This window comes from Xenopus laevis, chromosome 8S (assembly GCF_017654675.1).
Source record: "Xenopus laevis strain J_2021 chromosome 8S, Xenopus_laevis_v10.1, whole genome shotgun sequence".
Lineage (NCBI taxonomy): Eukaryota > Metazoa > Chordata > Amphibia > Anura > Pipidae > Xenopus > Xenopus laevis.
The window spans coordinates 69,153,022-69,172,767 of NC_054386.1; the positions used below are offsets into that span (position 1 = coordinate 69,153,022).

The 19,746-nt window shown below is 35.4% G+C and overlaps 1 protein-coding gene across 3 annotated transcripts in view; it reads right to left on the reverse strand.

The window, feature by feature from the left end:
• Positions 1-19,746, reverse strand: part of LOC108700145 (protocadherin-11 X-linked) — a 901,035-nt gene that overhangs the window by 165,143 nt on the left and 716,146 nt on the right. The window lies entirely within an intron of this gene.

Consider the following 19,746-nt stretch of genomic DNA (forward strand, 5'->3'; position numbering starts at 1 on the left):
AGTTTTTGATTGATTGGCTACAGGCTGTAGATCAAAATGATCCTCAGTGCACATTGTAGTTCCCACTGGTATCAGTATAATAATATCTATTTTTCCTGTAAGTGCACAGGCTAAGTGGTCAGTGTTTTTATTCCAGTTTTTGCAAAAAGGATATTCATAACTTCTGTTTTCAAGTGAATTATGTAACAGACACAGCAATTACAAGTATGGCAGATGTGCTTTCCCTAACCTTAAATAATAGATGTTACTTTTTTCCACACACAATGATTAAAATCTGTTACTGTACTCACATTTGCTATTGCTAACATTGATTGATGCCCTTGTGTGCATCAAAAAGCACAGAAATTCTCAGATGTTGATTCTGCACCCAGCAGTGATTCACAATACAATTGGCAGGTTAGTGAAAAGCAATTTTTCTAAGATCTTTAATGCCCGCTGTGCAGTGATGATTGAGGGTTAAAAGGTTACAATGATGACCTCCATATTTCTCTTTCATTGAGGTTTAGCATGATTCAACAGAGCCTAAAATTGGTCTGTTCAGCCTGCTAAAAGAACGAGGTTTGAGACCTTCCCTCTAGTATACAAAATTGGGACTGGAGATATATTTAAAAAGCACACCAGATGTATTTTTTTAAATTTTAATTCAATTTTAAACTTCATCTAACACTTCCATACACTGAACACTGAGATAGACAACAAGAATATGCAAAGTTAAATTGCCTAGGTTAGCGCAAGCTCCAGTCTCTTCTCAAAGTCTTTATAATTGGTAGCCATAACCAAGTTGGCATCAGCACATGTTGCAGTGTCAGTACGGTTAACCACTGGTTTCTAAAGGGTTAAAAAAAACATATTGTATGTTTCACAGTAGTCAGAAGTATTAATGAAAAAGTGACTTTGTGTTCCTTAATGTAATCTCTTAAACTGAATGTTTTCAGTTTTTGTTGGACAACACATACAGAATTTTTTGTATAATATACACATGCTTTCAAGACTGATCATTCAGGTTATAGAATGATTAACTGAAAAGTTTGCTATCTTGCGGGTATCATCGTTTATATCATCATTGACACCATACACACAAAAAACAGTTGGATTTTCATTTAAGGAAGACATCATCTTGGAAGGTCACACAACTGTGGCTGTCCACATAAAGATATTGTCATACAAAGGAATTGATCTGACTGACATGTTTAAACCTATCAAATCACAGAAACAACTGATATCTATGCCATGAAGTCTGTCCACATCTTAAAAACCAATTGATTCTTTTACTGCAAAATTTCTTGATATGCATGAGCTTTGGCTTCCTTTGGAAACATGATACCATATTTAACTAATCAAATCAGGCATTATTCTATTTCATAACTTATAGTGCTTATTATTAAGTGCTTGGATGCTATGGGTTACTGTACCTGAGCAAATGGTGTGCCCTTTATGGTAATATGGCACAATCATGCCTCTCCATGCACAACTTCTGAGTTTTAATCCGTTTTCTTAGAATATTTATGTTTCCAATGTATCAATAGATGTGTACAATGCATAGAAGAACAAAGGGCTGAAGACATGAAATATAAGGTTATTTGCACTGAAATGCAATTATTGGTTCAAATAGAAATAATGATAGCCATGCTTTATCTGTATATAGTGTAAAGACCTTGCAAATGTGTGTTTGTACAGAAATCTTAAAGAAATGAATCACCGGACCATGGGAATAGTCACTGTATATTTCCTTTGAATTTTCAGTTACAATGGAGATAATATTAGTTAGGTGAAATGTTGTAATCAGATTGCATATAAAGGGATTAAAACAACAAATAGTAAAACTTAAATTAAACAGTTCGAGAAAAAATTGTGAATGCAAATATACTCAAGAATATTCTTTGGAACCTTGAATAGTCTCATGAATTAGAGAATAAAAGCTGACGAGGTTCAATAGAAGTCAGTGGGAATTGTTTCTAAAAACTTTATTTATTTATGTTCCCAGTTCATTAAAACATTTCAGTTTATAGGCTCTTTGAAAATGAGTGGAGCAATGTTATTTTTTCCAGCATGCAACTTTTACCATGCAAGTATAAGGTTATAGTAAAATGAGTGCCACCGTTACTCTGACTAGTTGTTTTACCCCTATATTTGCTCTGGATGAGACCTATTCAGGGGATGAACCCATTGCAACGCTGTAGAGGCAGAGTGCTATATAACTTTCAAAGAATGGACACCAGGGGTTCTTGGAAACTTAACCAGAACTTATTTATTTAGAACAAATCTACAAAAGAGAATATATTAATTATACAGAGCAAAGTCATTGAGTAGTCAGTATACACTCACAATGAAGATCATTAGCAGAGTGATCCCACCAATAGAGTCTGAGAGAGGTTATCATCCAGTCCATTCAGAGCTTCTCTTCTTCCTCTTGGGACACCTCTTATGCGGAACACAGATGGGACTTTATATAATCCATAGCCTGTACACTAGTTCTTTTCTAATACTCCTCAGTGGTACCAAGAGCTATATATGCTGGTATGTCAAAGGGATACAAGCACTCCCATCTAATAGATGTTAACTATGTTAACGATGCCTGGGGCAAAAACCAAAAATGTAACATAGAAGAAAGGTTTGCACTCTCAGGACTACTAAACTCTACGCATGGGTCATTTGTATTTCCTAAAATAGCTAAAATAAATTAGTTTATAAATAAGTTTGCAGCAAACAAAATGAAACATTTGTTTTGTGGGATTTTACTTTAAATGAATACGAAGATTGCATTTGTTAGAGAGAGAAGGAAGCTTTAACATAAAACACCTAGTTTTATATAAAACGAACATTTCAATGAAATACTTAATAATGTCTTACATCACTGACTTTACTGAGGTTATTATAGAAAGCCTAAGGTCAAGATGTCCTTCAGGCATTCTTCCAGTAACTGAATACCTGACCTGTCTATCATTATGTCAGTTTCTATGTCCAACAATCTGTGTCCACTTTATTATTAAATTGATGGTTAATTTTCTGAAACATCTATTGAGGGCGGAAATAAAATGTCCATTCCGATGCTAATGCTCTCTGTTTCAGCTCTGCTTATCCAGCTAAGAATGGTATAAAGAAACAGAAGATGAATCAAGCACAACATTATAATATATATTACTTTGTTAATATCGTTATGAATATTTCTGACAGCAGATCAAGTGTCTTTATGGTTTCTGAACATGAGAGATATCTAGAAATACTCAATGCATTTATTGTAGAGTGCTTTCATGTTTGTACATGATGTACAAATACCCTTAATAGGGCTGTTTTATGAAGAATAGGATCGCAAAACTGCATAACTGAACCCCCTATGGCACCATACATTTAGAGGCCTATTTACTAATTTCCAAGATTGAGTAAAAAAAAAAACAAGTATTTTTTTTGGGTGCTAGCTTATTTGAGTGAAAACTGAGACAGCATATCAGTGCCATTCCTTCCATTCCCCTAAGGATTGGTTACAAATGGGACCCATGGTACGATTGCACAAGTTGTTTCCACAATCCTCACCTCTTTGCTGGAGGAATTGTGGTTCCCATGGGACCATGCTACATACTTTTTGGGATTGCCCATTAATTCAAACGCTTTGGGCTGAGGTAGCGAATCTGTTAGGCCAGTTGCTGAAGCGACCCATTGCAATGGACCCAGTCACCTTGCTTTTAGGCAAACCTTTGCCCAGGTTACGTAGAAGTGGGCAGGCTTTAGTCAACCAGATCTTGACGGCCACCCGTCTGGCGATTTCGTCTAAATGGAAGAGCATCACTCCACCGGGTCTCACTGAAGTGCTTAACAGGGTGAATGCAAATCGTACTTTTGAATTGGGTATAGCCCACATCAACGATACAATGGATCGGTTCACGAAGACTTGGGACATATGGATATTGAGTGGCTTGGCCAATTCCACCCCACAGGGTCCCCACCCTCCACCTGCCCCTTAGTCAGGAGAAGCTTAGGGTTGAACATGTTACCTTTGTCTTTTTTCTTTTTGCTATATAACCATACGGCTGTGCCTGTCTTTGTATGTGCTATTCCTCTACTATTGATTGACTGGAAGTGTTACAAATGTTATATGGTTGTATCACCTGTGTGAAGCAAATAAAAAATAAGTTACAAAAAAACAAATGGGACCCATGGAGGGTTTTCTTATCAATGGATAGTGATGCTTGAATTTGGCGCGTTTCGCCTAAAAATTTGCGAATTTCAAGTGAAATTCGCAAAATGGTGAAAAATTTGCGAAACAGTGTCCATTTTTTTTACAGCAGTTTCACGAATGTATTCACCGGCGGCGAATCGTGGGAATTCGCCACGAATTCATGCCTGGTGAATAAATTCGCCCATCACTATGAATGGACATGTAACACCCTCCCCACACACAAAAATGTAATCAGTAAACAGCCTCTTTGAAATCTTTAGATAGCTGTCATTCTGGTTGTTAAAAGTTTAACATTAAGTCTGCAGCATCTCTTAATTCTGTATCCTCCCATAACCCACTCTGCCCTTCCCTCAGAAATTTACTTTGGCTGTTGACTTGTGAGCATCCTCAGTTCTTCTCAGCTCAGATTACTAAACACACTCTCCAGTCTAACAGCCAATGAAGACATAGTATTCCTGGCTCCCATAGAAACTCTAGCTGTCTCAATCATTACAGTTCTCAACCCCAGCAGAACTTTTTCAAAGTATGTTGTGTCTGTGTAAACCTACATTCTGCATTGTATGAACTTTACAGCATAGATGTCCTGTTTGGAGATGTCAATGTTACTAATGATGTGTCAGAGGGAAAATAGTCGCCTGCTGAAAGCTGCTATTTGTTTTAGGAAAATGTGATGGAGCTGGCAAATGGAGGGGGTATATGTAGTACAAATGATGTGGCTTGGGTGGGAAAGATATGCCCAACTTATATACATGGTAGGAAAATGTAAGCGTTACATGTCCTTTAAAGGTCAGATTTAAGTGGTTTTAGAGAAACCATGACTAACCCCGACTAAACTCACAAATTCTAAAACCACTACTGTCACTAAATTTATTAAAAGTTCCAACTAAAAAATGTATGAACAAAAGAAGTAGAGAAAAATCCAAATACCTTGAATACCAAGAAAAGTTTTTTGGACAATTTCTAGTGGATACATTTTTTTTAAAAACCTATAAAAGTGTGAATTGATTTAAAATGGTCCAATAGGATCAGTGCAGCTCCCATTGACTTCTATAGCACCTCGACAACTTTTACTTGGCAAAAATAATACCCTAAAGGTTTTTGTGGTTTTTAAACTAAATTAGTATAACATTTTTCAAGTTTTTTAAGAAAAATAGGAAAACCACAATTTTTTTAGATTTGTGGGGCCCCTTCGTCTATGAGGGAGTAATTCCCCACTTCCTGGGTCACAGCATGAACCCAGCTATATCATAGAAGAAAGGTCCGCACTCTAGGGACTTAAAAGTCAATCAAAGCTTTTTATTGTAAAGAGGGAAGACCTGACGTTTCGGTCAGCAATCTGACCTTTATCAACTAGCGATGGGCGAATTATTTCGCCAGGTGTGAATTTGCGGTGAAAATTCGCCAGCGAAAATGGACACCAGCATCAAAAACGAGACCCTGCGCTGTGTCATGAATTTTTTGCCGTTTTTGCGAATTTCGTGGGAAATTCGCAAATTTTTTGGCGAAGCAAAATGCCCCAAATTCGCCCATCACTAATTACAACACATTCAAGCACTTCTTAAAGGTCTGCAATGCACAATTAAAATTTGCATTGCAACAACAGCTTAAATACGAATATTGCATTGCGAAATGCAAATTTTTATTCTTATTTGTGCAAATAGTTTCTTTCATTGCGACTTTAATTACATTCCATAAGACACTCATGTGTATATGAATCTTATTCCAGGTAAGGTGATTTTTGCAATTCAAATCAATGTGCATTGTGGGTCTAAAAAAGTGGCACAATAATAGCAGGATTTTATAAATTAATTTGGCTCAGCGCATACTTCTGTGTGTTTATATGGTTCCCATATGTATAGTTTTAGTCAAAGTTCAATAACATTGCTCCACAGCTGATTGCTAAAATTAAGGACTAGGCTGATCGAATAAAAGATTCCTTCTTGCATGATGTCTGCATGGTAAGGCCTGCACATCTACATGTCCAAAGATAATAAACAGGATCAGTACAATTTAGCCATTAACATGTATGACTAGATTTTGACTGCATTTGTCATGGTTTTTCCTCCTGCTTCATTTTTGTATTCATAACTTTATTTTTTCCTGAAACTCTACTTTAAGAAAATGATACTTCAACTCTCCCTTATTATTTTATCTATCCGGTTATTTTAAAGTCTTTGTTTCTTAATAGTTACTTTGGATTTGCAATAAAGAAGGCCTGTGAAGTAAGAAAATGTGAATACTTTTCCAACCACTTTACATCCCAGAAGTAATTTCCTTTCTGATCTTTAAACAAGCCACATACTGCTACAAAATGTACATTTTTCACAATCCAATATTTCAAAGTCAACAGTGTATAGGGATAAATGACAAAGAGAAGATCTCAATTTCAAACATCCTGGAAGTCAGAATAAAACAAAATACAGAGGACTTCAAGATACATTCACATAAAGAAGTCCCTTTTAGGAATAAAATATTTAAAATGTAGTTCTTGTTTTAAACTCTTGTGTATAGTCTTGAATAATAATCAAACAGACATTCCAGAATGTAACAAAATGTATTTGCCCATCACTGGAAAACATTATTATTGCCAATGAAACACTCCCCAAAGGAAAGCGAAACAGACAAAAAAAGCTGATGATCCATTACCTTGTTTTAGCTATATTGCTACCCTTGCTTTGAGGAGCTTTTTCGCCAGACAAATATTTCCCTTTGGATCAATGCTTCTTTTTTAAAACTTGCTCCCTAGGTTATCCAAGAAATTATTGATATTTTGACAGTTCTAAAATATTTTTTTTGGGGGGGGTTCCTTTCCTAGAAGATGTATGGGAACTAACTAAAATAACTGATTCCACACGAAACAAAATCTAATTAATAAAATCAGACTCCTGACTCCTACATGAAGAGAAAATGAAGAGAGAGACAGATGCTCAGTGGGGGATTGTGAATATTAACATGGTTATTTCAGAAACAGTACCTAATTATTAATTGAGTCTATCTAGGAATTTACTTTCATTAAATAACATTTTTTGTGATAGTTACCCTTTAAGATGAAGGAGCATTGTAGTGATTGCTTGCATTAAAATGTGTTTTTCATATATATATGGAAGAATAAAATGTACACAATTTTTTAACAATATAGTAGTAAGGAACATTAGACCAATAAAGCTATTTTTGAGTGCTAATTAACTTTTATTCCATAATCCATAAGTGTGTTGAGTATTGCATTCATTTAAAAATAAATGGAGGATGAATACCTTGCACTGTTGAATATATGGATTACTAGTCATTTTCTTTTCGAAGCTGAGCATTCTTTAATAAGCATTCAGTGTGGGTGAATTAATAAACAAAACGAGTAACTGTTAATTACCTTAACATTCTTCCAGTTTTTAGCAATATTATTAATAGTTCGATATCAGAAATGAAATTATTGACTTAGGGAACTCATTCACTATAAATGCAACTTCACTTATATAATAAATCATACATTTATACTCCTGCTTTATTAAAGCACAATTTGGAAGATGTTTGTTTTTCAAATAATTCAGGGTAATTGAAAAAAACAAGCTAAATGTTGATTTTAGAGTCAGCCATAGACATATGCTTTTGGAGTAATTTGTGGGTTTTAGAGGACGTGAGTATAGTTAAGAGTAGTTCAAAGCTTTTATAAGCTTTCAAAATTCATTACAATTTCATATAATCCCACTGCCAGCTATACTTATATAATCAAATATATATACTTATATACAACACTGGATTGGAACACACAACCACTAGTGTAATAGGAGACCTGGGTGCCAGTCTAAAATATACAAATGTAGTAGTCCAGTCTACTAAACCTGCAATTTTCTTCAGCAATAACTTTTGTCTTTGATACAATTCCTTGAAGTTCTGTCATCTGGACTACTATACTTATATATACACACACACATATATATGTGTGCACACAGAACGCTAAATAATGCCTAGGTGATGGAACAATCAGTAATGATAATGTACTCATATGGGTTAAAATGTGGATTAACTTTGCTACTTTGGATATTTGTTCAGTGGAAAAAGGCATGACATGATATTGAAGCCACAACCTAATAAGGTATGGTGTATTTCAGGAAGCTAGCATATCTCTGTGTATATTGTCTGTAACTTTCTTGTTATTGCTTCAGTCTTTAAATGCCCCTCTTCTAGTTACTGTACATGTACAAAATAGGTATATCCTAAATAGGTATGCTGAGGTTGGGCCTTTTCTTTACTTTTTGACCCCAATTGCAAACTTCTGTTGGTGATCTCTGCAGTATCCAAAAACCAAATGTCAATCATGTGGGAGGTTTAAGCCATGGAAAGTTGCATTCAAAAATAGTCCCGCAAAAATGCATAATGATATAATGGAATGTATGCTTAATTAGATAAAAATCTGGCAAGACCTGGGATAAATTAAATATTTGGTGCATTTTTAAAGGGGAGAGCATGCATATCTTAACGTGATACAATAATATGAATGAGTGAAGGACTTCTTAATTTGTATTTTTATCTCAAATATGCAGGCCCACTTATTACTGGGAGCTACTTCCTTAGTATGTTAAATTAGATCTGCACTCCTCCTTTAGGGGTTGTCAAGTAACTAACTCTAGCTCCAACTCATCTCTTTTTATTACTGGGCTACCGGAAGCACTCCTACTATCTAAATCTTCTTGCAAGTGGGTTCCATATTGCTACTTCTCTAGGCCAAGAGTCAAACACTTCATAGAAGTGTCTTTAATTACTTACTTTGCTACCTATCATTCATACAACTTCCAGTTTGACCATGTAATGTCTTCTGTGGTTTGTCTAATACAACACTGCTGCTGGAAAGCTCACCCATCACCCATACCTTAATGGAAGGAGGTGGTCCATGACTGCTGGGACCAATCCGGGGTTTTGTTATATAGCCAGCTCTAACCCCATGGGGTGGCCAATCAGCATTCCCGTTCACCATAACCCACCAGATCACTGTAACCCACCAGATCCACGTACCAACACAGGGAAGGCAGCTTTCCACCCAGCCCCCTTTATCAAGAGTTGGTTTCATAATGTTTTTATTGGAATCAATGATGTTTACAATTGTTCTTGATATGTTTTATCTTTGTGTCACAGCTTTAGGGTCTTTCGCACCGACAACGGTAATTGTGATATAAACTTGGCGTCAGGAGACTCCTGTTTTCCGGGTTCCAACTTTGTGCCTACTGATTTGTTCAGCGGCTGGCATAATGTGTAATGTTATTTTAATTAAATTGTGGCCTTTATTTACTTCCAGCAAAGTGTCAGGTGGTACTGGGTTTGGACCCTTTAGCAGTCATGTGAAAGTGCTTGTATGAGCAGAAATTGTGCATAGATATGCATGGTTTCTTCTGTATGATTAAAAATGCACTGTAACTAAAACTAAATTTCTCCCCTTTTCCCTCACATTGCAATTTTTGTATAAATGCCAAAGTTGGTGCTCTGGTAGCAAATTTTATGTAACATGAATACTATTGTGTTCATTTTCCAAATTCAGTTCAGTTTTCCTTATCAGGTGTGAAATATGTGTTATTATCCTGTTGCTTGTGAGCTGATGAAACTTCTGTATTTATGTGCCATAAGTGTGAACATGTAGGCATATGAAGCATGTTTCTGAAGAGGGTTTTACAAATGTCAGTTCTAATTATAGCAGCATTGGTGTCACAGCTAATTAAAAATCATCCTGAAAAGAAATAACAAGTACATTGGACTTGAGAAATGTCTGACACAGCAAAACACAGCTGCTGTCATCTGATTGTCGACTATTGGACTTTTTCAAGTTCAGTAGACTGGTAAGTCAACACACTTAAGTTATGATAAAGGAAGGCAATCTATATTTGCCCATTACTACAGTGTATAAAGTATTTTGATTAGATATTTAGTGAGCAGAGAGGCATAATCATAAGACACAGAGAGGCCCATTTCTAAAAGGTTGAATTTTAGTGGTTTTAGACCTTTTTGAAACCTCAATTAAACACTATTGAGGAAATGCAATAAAAGTCAGTAAAAAAAAAAACATATTTGCAATGCGAAAAGTTATGCCTTTGTGTGAACAAATTTTGTTCAAATTTAATATAGCGAACCCAGAAACTGTTTAGCTACCACTTCCGACAGTGGAAGAAGGCTTGCAAATTTTATTGTTTGCTCCAGTGCACAGTGAATGTAATAAAACTTTATTGAATAAGTTGTTATGTTTGTCCAGAAGATTATAACACCATCAATCGCTTCTTAAAAATTGACAATGAGCAATTAAAACTAGCAATGCACAATTAAAATTTGCAATGCAATAACCGATGGTGTAACTAGAGTGTGCCAGGCCCCCTGCAAAAAAATCTTCAGAGGGGCCCAGGGCACTCTGATCCCCAACCTCCTGCCCACTTCCTGCCCACTCCAACGTCCGGACTCTACCCACTCTCTGCCCCATGCCAGTGCACTCTGCTTCCCTGCCGCAGGTAAGAGAGTGGCTGGGGAAGGGGGGGGTTCTTGTTGGATATAGAGGAATCTGTCCCCGCAGTCTGGACCCCTCCTTTTCCCTGGGTCTGCTTCCTCTATAGTTACGCCACTGCCAATAACAGTTTAAGGAAGAGTATTACATTGTGAAATGTGAAATTTTATTCTTATATTTGCAAATTGTTCTGCTCTTTGCAACTTTTATTACATTTTCCCATATTTCTGTAAAAATCACTAATGTTGTGAAAGTTATTGCAAAATCTGAATAAAAAAGTATGAACAAAAAGAAGTGTTTGAATATAAATACAGTATCTTTAAAACCTATAAAAATGGAAGTTGTTTGGATATGTACTAGCAAAAGTAAATACAAATAAAAGGTCCAGTAGAATCATGCAGCCCCCACAGACTTCTATAGCAACTTGATTACTTTTACTTGGAGAAGTCTTTTATTAGAGTTTTTCGTGGTTTTTACACTTAGGGGCAGATTTACTAAGGGTCAAAGTGAATTTGAGGGAATTTTCTAAGTAAAAAAATTTGAAATTCAAAGTAATTTTTTGGATACTTTGACCATCGAATAGGATACTATGACTTCGAATTTACTTCGACTTTGATTCGAAGTAAAAATTGTTTGAATATGCAACCATTCGATAATCAAAGTACTGTCTCTTTAAAAAAAACTTTGACTTCAATACTTCGCCAAATTAAACCTGCCGAAGTGCTATGTTAGCCTATGGGTACCTTCTACAACATTTTTCTGTCTTCACGCATCGAATAAAAATTGTTCGATCGTACGCTAAAAATCGTTCGATTCGAATGATTTAATAAATATTCGAATTTTGAAGTTTTTTAATTCGATGGTCGAATTTCAAAGTTTTTTTTACTAGTCCCTTGAAAAATCTGCCCCTTAATAAATCTCGAATTTATAGAGTTCTGGAGAAATATAACAAACACATTCATAGAGAAAAAATATAAGTTGTGAAAAAAATAGAAATCCGAATTTTAGCAAACCTTTGATTTTGCTATAATATTCTGATGTCAAATTATGAAATCTGGGTCTCAACAAACAAAATAAAGGTATTTATGAACAAAAGAGGCAACATTGCGACTAGCTGTGAATTTAGAAAAGACAAATATTATATGACTTTTTTTGCTGAACAAGTCTGAAAAACAAACAGAAGTAGAGAAGTAAAGCCAAGCTGGGGATTTGCAATCATTTGTAATAATTGTGGCCGTGTTACAATAAATTGCCATTGTTTACATGCAATAATATTTATGCTTACAAAACAACATTGTACAATGACAAGAGTGATGAAAGACATAAAAAGCGCACTCAAAATTGCATAAATGTAAATTATGTGAAGAATATAATGGCATCACTGACTGAGCTTATCCAGCTGTTGTGAGATCATGTAAATCAGTCAATTCCTAATACTGTATATTACATCCAAATAAAAGAACAGGGATGTGGCACTTAATCCAAGCCATGCTGTGCAGCAGTAACTTGATTATAGAACAACTTTACCAGACTACAAAAATCAGATCCATTCCTACCGGCCATCTATATTCGGTTCAATTCAGCTTGTTTTACAACCTCTTTATGACTTAACTGCAACAGTTTGCAGTATGATGCATTAGTATTGATGGCCTATCGCCTGCCAATCTGGCCTGTTAAATGTTCTACATCTGTAGTTTAAGACAAGCTAAGAAATAGTAATATAAAATAATGAAAGACAGAAGAAGGTCATAAAACGTATGCCTCATAAATAATAGAAACATAAATGTCATGTGAACTTTATTTTATGGTGAATGTGGCCTAATAACAAATTAGAGACAAAGAATGCCTTATTGTGATGAGAAGGCCACCTATTCTTAGTCACAAAAGGCAGTTATTCAAGTAAAGTCAAATCTCAGACCTTGTGACAAAAGCATTTCAAATTCAAACCAAATAGGCAAGATAAGGAATTGCTTTGCTCTCCCTTGTCCGTATGTGTGAGCAATAAATTTATATCCAGTCTATTTTAGGTTTTCAGGTAGCACAGGTCACAGCAGTTATTAGACAAGAACTCAGCTTTCATAAATTACAGATTTATTCATATAAAACTGTATATGTATAATATATGTTTTAAGGTTATTTTCAGATGCTAGATGCCATCACTCAAGTCCTTTGGTGCTTTAAAGTAATTCTGTTTACTCAACCATAATGGCGGACACTATTATTTATAATGAAGGTGACAGTTAATCACAGAAAGCGATTATGAAAGTAGATAAGCAGCCCCCCCCACTACTTTTCAGGCAGGTGATATATTTTAGAACATCATAAACCTTGGATAGAAAGGGACATGTGCATTCCCTGAATTGTGTCAGTTTAAATGATGACATGAATACACATCCCACAGCATCTGCCACTGGTTCTCTGTTTAATGCAGCCAAAGCTCATTAATTATATGCACTTCTCTCATATTCCAGTATTATTTATCTCCCTTACCCAATAGTATTGGTTCTTTAATGACTTTAACCATAAAAAGGGGGACAGAGTGGTAATAACTACAGACATTCCCTTGAATTAAACCCATGGACTAAATTGTATTCAACAAGCATGACTCCTACTCAGAAAATGTCAACTACTTTGCTGCTGAGACACATATGATCTCTAGCGATGGGCGAATAAATTTGCCTGGCACAAATTTGCAGGCAATTTCCACTTTTCACTATTTTTCCGTGAAAATTTCAGATTTTCACGTTTTTTTTAGTGATAACCTTCAAATTTCAAGATTTTTTAGTGAAATCCTTCAAATTTCAAGATTTTTGAGTGAAAACCTTCATATTTCACGATTTTTGAGTGAAAACTTTCATATTTCACGATTTTTGAGTGAAAACCTTCATATTTCACGATTTTTGTGTGAAAAGTTCCAAGTATCACGATTTTTTTGTGAAATCATTCAAATTTCACGATTTTTGAGTGAAAACCTTCATATTTCACGATTTTTGAGTGAAAAGTTCCAAGTACCTCGATTTTTTTGTGAAATCATTCAAATTTCACGATTTTTCTGTGAAAACCTTCAAATTTCACGATTTTATTGTGAAATCCTTCAAATTTCACGATTCTTTTGTGAAAACCTTCATATTTCACGATTTTTGAGTGAACACTTCCAAATATCAAGATTTGTTCGTGATAATGGCCGAATTTCAAGATTTTTTCCTGAACTTTCCGATTTCATGATTTTTCGCAATTTTTTTGCCGTTTCGCGAATTTTGCGGGAAATTCATGAATTTTTCAGCAAAGCCAAACGGGAGAAGTTTGCCCATCACTACTGATCTCTAACTAATTATGCTGCCTTTCTACTTTTACTGCATCTGTGAAAACCCTAAAATCCAGGGTCTAGGGCAGGGATCCCCAACCTTTTGAACCCGTGAGCAACATTCAGAAGTAAAAGGAGTTGGGGAGCAACACAAGCATGAATAATGTTCTGGGGCAGCCATATAAGGGCTGTGATTGGCCATTTGGTAGCCCCTATTTGTATTGTCAACCTACACTGAGGCTCTGTTTGACAGTACACCTGTTTTTTATACAACCAAAACTTGCCTCCAAGCCAGGAATTCAAAAATAAGCAGCTGCTTTGAGGCCACTGGGAGCAACATCCAAGGGGTTGGAGAGCAACATGTTGCTCATGAGCTACTGGTTGAGGATCACTGGTCTAGGGTGTCAAACATGCAGGAGCAGTTACAACATAGTATAGATATGGGTATATAGAATTGATGTAAAAGTAGGGAGGGGTGTGTACATGGATGCTGGGTTTTCATTTGGAGGGGTTGAACTTGATGGACTTTGTCTTTTTTCAACCCAATTTAACTATGTAACTATGTAACTACAGTATGTAACATATATTACCATTATCTTGCCTTTTAGTCTAATAAATGAATGGGAAGATATTTTACCATAATAAGTGAGTCGCCTTCAACAATATAGTCCAAATCTAGCAGTCACCAAAACTTATAAACAAGGCAGGGGAGCCATTTAGTTCTTTAAGGTGAAGATTAGTTACATATGCTATAATTAAGGTTCAAATAGATATACCACCTGGTCTGATTGGAATCAATATTTTTTGGGATAATAACACTTTTGGTCCCTTATCAGTGATTAATAGAACAGGTGCAAGAGTTCCATTCCAGCCAGCTCTTTTGCATTTTTTGCTCTAGCTTTGCCACATTAGAAATATTTTGGACAAGCCAGCCGAAAATGAAACAAAACAAGTGTAGTTTAACAATGCTTTTGAAATCATCCAGTATATGTTTAATGTAGGAAAGCACACATATAATTTAAAAGCTCATTTTCTTCTTCATTATAATGTGTTGCCATGTTAAGTGGATATATCATTTCATTTATATTTGTATGCACTGTGAGAAAACATATAACACTGGATTCATTTACTAATAGTACAAAGGTGCTAAGACAAACACATGATATGAAATACATCAGGACAAGTGGCCTATGAAATAATCTTACCAACTGGAATATATATCAGTAAATATTGCCATTTTACATTTCTTCCCTTGAGACCCCATTTTATGATATTCTCTGTGCTACCACAGAAATCATCTGACCAGAAATTATACCGATCTAACTGTAACAGGAATAAGTGTGGGAGTAAAAGATGGCACTTGCTACAGTAATTTTCACATGTGACCTAAGATGTAGGTGTGCACTTGGTTTGTTTGTGTGCTCCTGAATCAGATGATTACATTAGTATTTAAAAATGACAATTCTCTATTTAGCATTAACCTATAGCACATACTAATAAAAAGTATATATTTAAGAAATTGTTTATTTAGATCAGAGTTTAACAGATGACATGTTTTATGCAATATATTTTACATATACTAACATTGTTTGGGAGTATAGTGTCAGTAACATTTTTGCATTCATTTACTATGCAGTACAGTTAGTTCCTAACTGTTTCTATTTTCTAATTGGTCCTGTGTATAAAATTAAATCACCCATAATTTATAATAATAGATGTTGCATTGTTGCACTGACTAGGAATTAATATTTATAGATCTATAATCACAACTTTTTTAATATTTCTTTTGGTTTAAGTTAAAGGAGGAATAAGATATTTTAGAGCTTAAAGGACAAGGAAACCCCCAACAAAGAGTATAGTTCATCTGTTAAGAAGAGGGTAATTACTTCCAAAGTCCTCCCAGTCGTTCCAAATAGGCTTAATATCTCCAACAGCTTCAGGGCAATACAGCAGGTTTCTCAGGGTTGGGTGACATGATTTGCAAGAATGTGAGCACTCTAGGGTAAGACCAAGACTAAATGCATGTGCAGAAAGTCTTTTACAAGTTCAGGGCATTCGCACACTAAGGGGCAGATTTACTAAGGATCAAAGTGAATTCAAGGGAATTTTCAAATTAAAAAAATTTGAAATTAATATATATATATTTATAAAAATATAAATATTTTTTGGGATACTTCAACCATCGAATAGGATACTATGACTTCGAATTTACTTCGACTTCGATTCGAAGTAAAAATCGTTCGAAAATTCAACCATTCGATAATCGAAGTACTGTCTCTTTAAAAAAACTTTGACTTCAGTACTTGTCGACGTGCTATGTTAGCCTATGGGGACCTTCTACAACCATTTTCTAAGTCTTTACACGTCGAATAAAAATCGTTCGATCGATCAATGAAATCCTTCAAATCGAAGGATTTAATCGTTCGATCAAACTATTTTTATTCGACCGCAGGATTGCCAAATTTGCTGAAAAAACTTCGAATTCGATATTGGAATTCGAAGTTTTTTAATTCGACGGTCGAATTTCAAAGTTTTTTGTACTTCAAAATTCGACCCTTGATAAATCTACCCCTAAACTGTATGACCTAGGAGATTATCTGATAGACTGAAGTGAACCTCAGGATTACTCCAATAACAAATAAATATAGCATTTGTCTTGGGGCTACAGTAGGCATTTGTTTGGTAAGTATGCACTTTTTTTGCGTTTCCTTGTTCTTTAATTAAAAAAGTTACAATGTGCTTTTTAATATATGGCTAATACATGATATTAACATTTTTGCACAGCTTTCATTTCTATTCCATTACGTTTGTGCTTATCATTTGATTTAAACTATTGTACATTAAATCATCTGCTATTATTAAATACACATCTTCAGCGTCTTTAGTGCCCCTGGATATTCCTAATCAAGTCATCTTCTAATTATCATCTGAATGGTTATCTGGAGTTAATTGAGAGTGTTCAGCCTACCCAAGTTTGGATGTTTCCCGATTTCTCATTTTTTTTATATCTATATCAAATATCCAGTTAGTGGTTTTACTGCAGATTCATATGTATGTTATACACGATAACACTCACAGTAGGCCATCAAAAAGGTTGGCATTTCTCATGGCAGTGCAGTACAGTAGTCAACCATTAAATTCTCCCACCTTTGTGTGGGCTAATTAGATTAAAGGTATACGATCAATCAAACTGTACTGCTTGAGAAAGATTAATGGTTTTTGAGCTTACTGCATTAATTATTAGTGTTCAGACATACAGTTAAAAGGCCAAATGAAGTAAAAAAAGCAGATGGATTAATCAAGCAAATATACATTTCAGTAATAACATCTGTGTGTTTCACCCTATCAAACCATTTAAATTAGATATAGTCATTAGCAGCTCCAATATTGTGGCTGATGAATGATCACTTCTCTTGTTAGCGTTAAAATACATGAAGAATGCTAAAATCCAGGGTCCAGGGCATCAGGCCTGTGATTGCCATCACAGGGGGGTAGCCTTTTGACATCACATAGTGATTGCTGCTTAACTTCTACTTTGAAAAGGCAATGTGCTAAATCAGTTCTTTTCTTCAGTGTTTACAATAGAGGAGTCTGAGTACAGAGGGCGGTTGTTAATGGTACATTCTGTACTTGGAGTAAGGTTGTTAGTGGGGTCCATCAGGGCTCAGTATTGGATCCACTTTTATTTAACTTGTTTATTAATGACTATGGGGAGGGTATTGTAAGTAATGTATCAGTGTTTGCAGATGACACAAAACTATTCAGCCCAATAAATTCCATACAGTGGCAAATGAGATTCAATGTTGATAAATGTAAAGTCATGCACCTGGGATGTAAGAATATCCAAGCCACTTATACCCTTAATGGGACTGCACTAGGCAAATCCATTATGGAAAAGGACCTTGGAGTCCTTGTAGATGATAAACTTGGCTGTAGCAATCAATGCCAGTCAGCAGCATCAAGGGCAAATAAGGTCTTGAGCTGTATTAAAAGGGGCATTGATTCACTCTTTCACTTTATAGAGCACTTGTAAGACCCCATCTAGAATATGCCGTACAATTTTGGTCTCCATCACTCAAACAGGACATTAGTGTATTAGAGAGGCTACAGAGAAGGGCAACTAAGCTGGTAAAAGGTATGGAAAATCTTAGCTATGAGGAAAGACTGGCCAAATGTTCACTCTGAAGAAAAGGCGTTTAAGGGGTGATATGATAACTGTATAAATATATAAGGGGATCATATAATAATCTCTCTAATGCTTTATTTACCAGTAAGTCTTTAAAGCTGACACAAGGTCACCAATTCGGATTAGAAGAAAAGAGGTTCCGCCTAAATATTCTGAAGGGTTTTTTTATAGTGAGAGCTGTGAAGATGTGGAATTCTCTCCCTGAATCAGTTGTACAGGCTGATACATAAGATAGCTTTAAGAAGGGGTTGGATAGCTTTTTAGCAAGTGAGGGAATACAGGGTTATGGGAGATAGCTCATAGTACAAGTTGATCCAGGGACTAGTCCGATTGCCTTTTTGGAGTCAGGAAGGAATTTTCCCCCTGAGAATTTTAAATGACCATTTATTACCATTAGTGATGGGCGAATTTCTCCCGTTCTGCTTTGCAAAAAAAATTGTGAATTTCCAGCAAAATTTGCGAAACAGTGAAAAATTTGCAAAACTCTAACTTTGGCGCATGCGTAAATTTTGACACCTGCGTCAATTCACGTAAATTTTTACGCCGTCGTTAAAGTCAATGGGCGTCCGAATAGTGTTGACGTGCTCCGGTTTTGACGCAAGCAACTTTTCCGACGCGTTTACATTTTTTCTGCCTTCGTCGCAATTTGCCCCTGCCGAATTTATTCGTCCATCACTAAATGCCATAACATATGGCTGTATGTTGCATATGTGAAACATTTATTCATTTTCATTTGTCTTCACACTTGAAATGTATTCAAATAAAATAGAGTTTCTGATCAAAATAAGTATTCGAGGGAACTACTCTGTATGGCTCATGTATTGATGTGCAAAGTCTGTTTGTGGCACTTTGCATGTTTCCCTGTAGGTTGCACATTAAGGCACAGCTCTTTGCACTTCTACAGTAGAAAGCAAAGAGCTGGGCCTTCACCAAACACAATGCTGCCTGTGTAAATAAATTATCTGAATTAATTAAATGATTCATGCACATCTCTTTAGATTTTCTGCAGCAATATTGCACTTATACTAATGCTGACTCAGTAGGTGCAGACATTGCTGCTATCAGAAATCCCTTGGTCCTGTAGTGACCTGTACATGTTTGTTAGTAGGAGCCTCGTGTGGCTTATTTTATATATATATATATATATATATATATATATATATATATATATATATATATATATATATTATATATATATATAACAAACAAGGGAAAGTTGTGCTCACCACTATTTTTTAAAACCATTAGGCGGGGGTGCAATGAGGGTGTGACCACAGAATACATATAGTCAACTACAAGAGGTCCTCTGCACTCAAGTAGCAGTATGCACAAAATGTCTCTGTCTTAAATATATTGATAATGGGTTGAGTGCAGAGGACCTCTTGTAGTTGACTATATATAGATATATATATATATATATATTTTACCAAAATTAACGTTGTAAAGCTGTTGGCATTAATATGGCAAACATATATACCTGCCTAAATATACCATAGCATGTCAAAGCGTGTCAATGTTTGGTATATCCATATATATTTAAAAAATGTTAAATACCTCTGTGTCTACTTGAGAGGGTGGTGCAGCGTATGTAGCATTATCAAAAATAT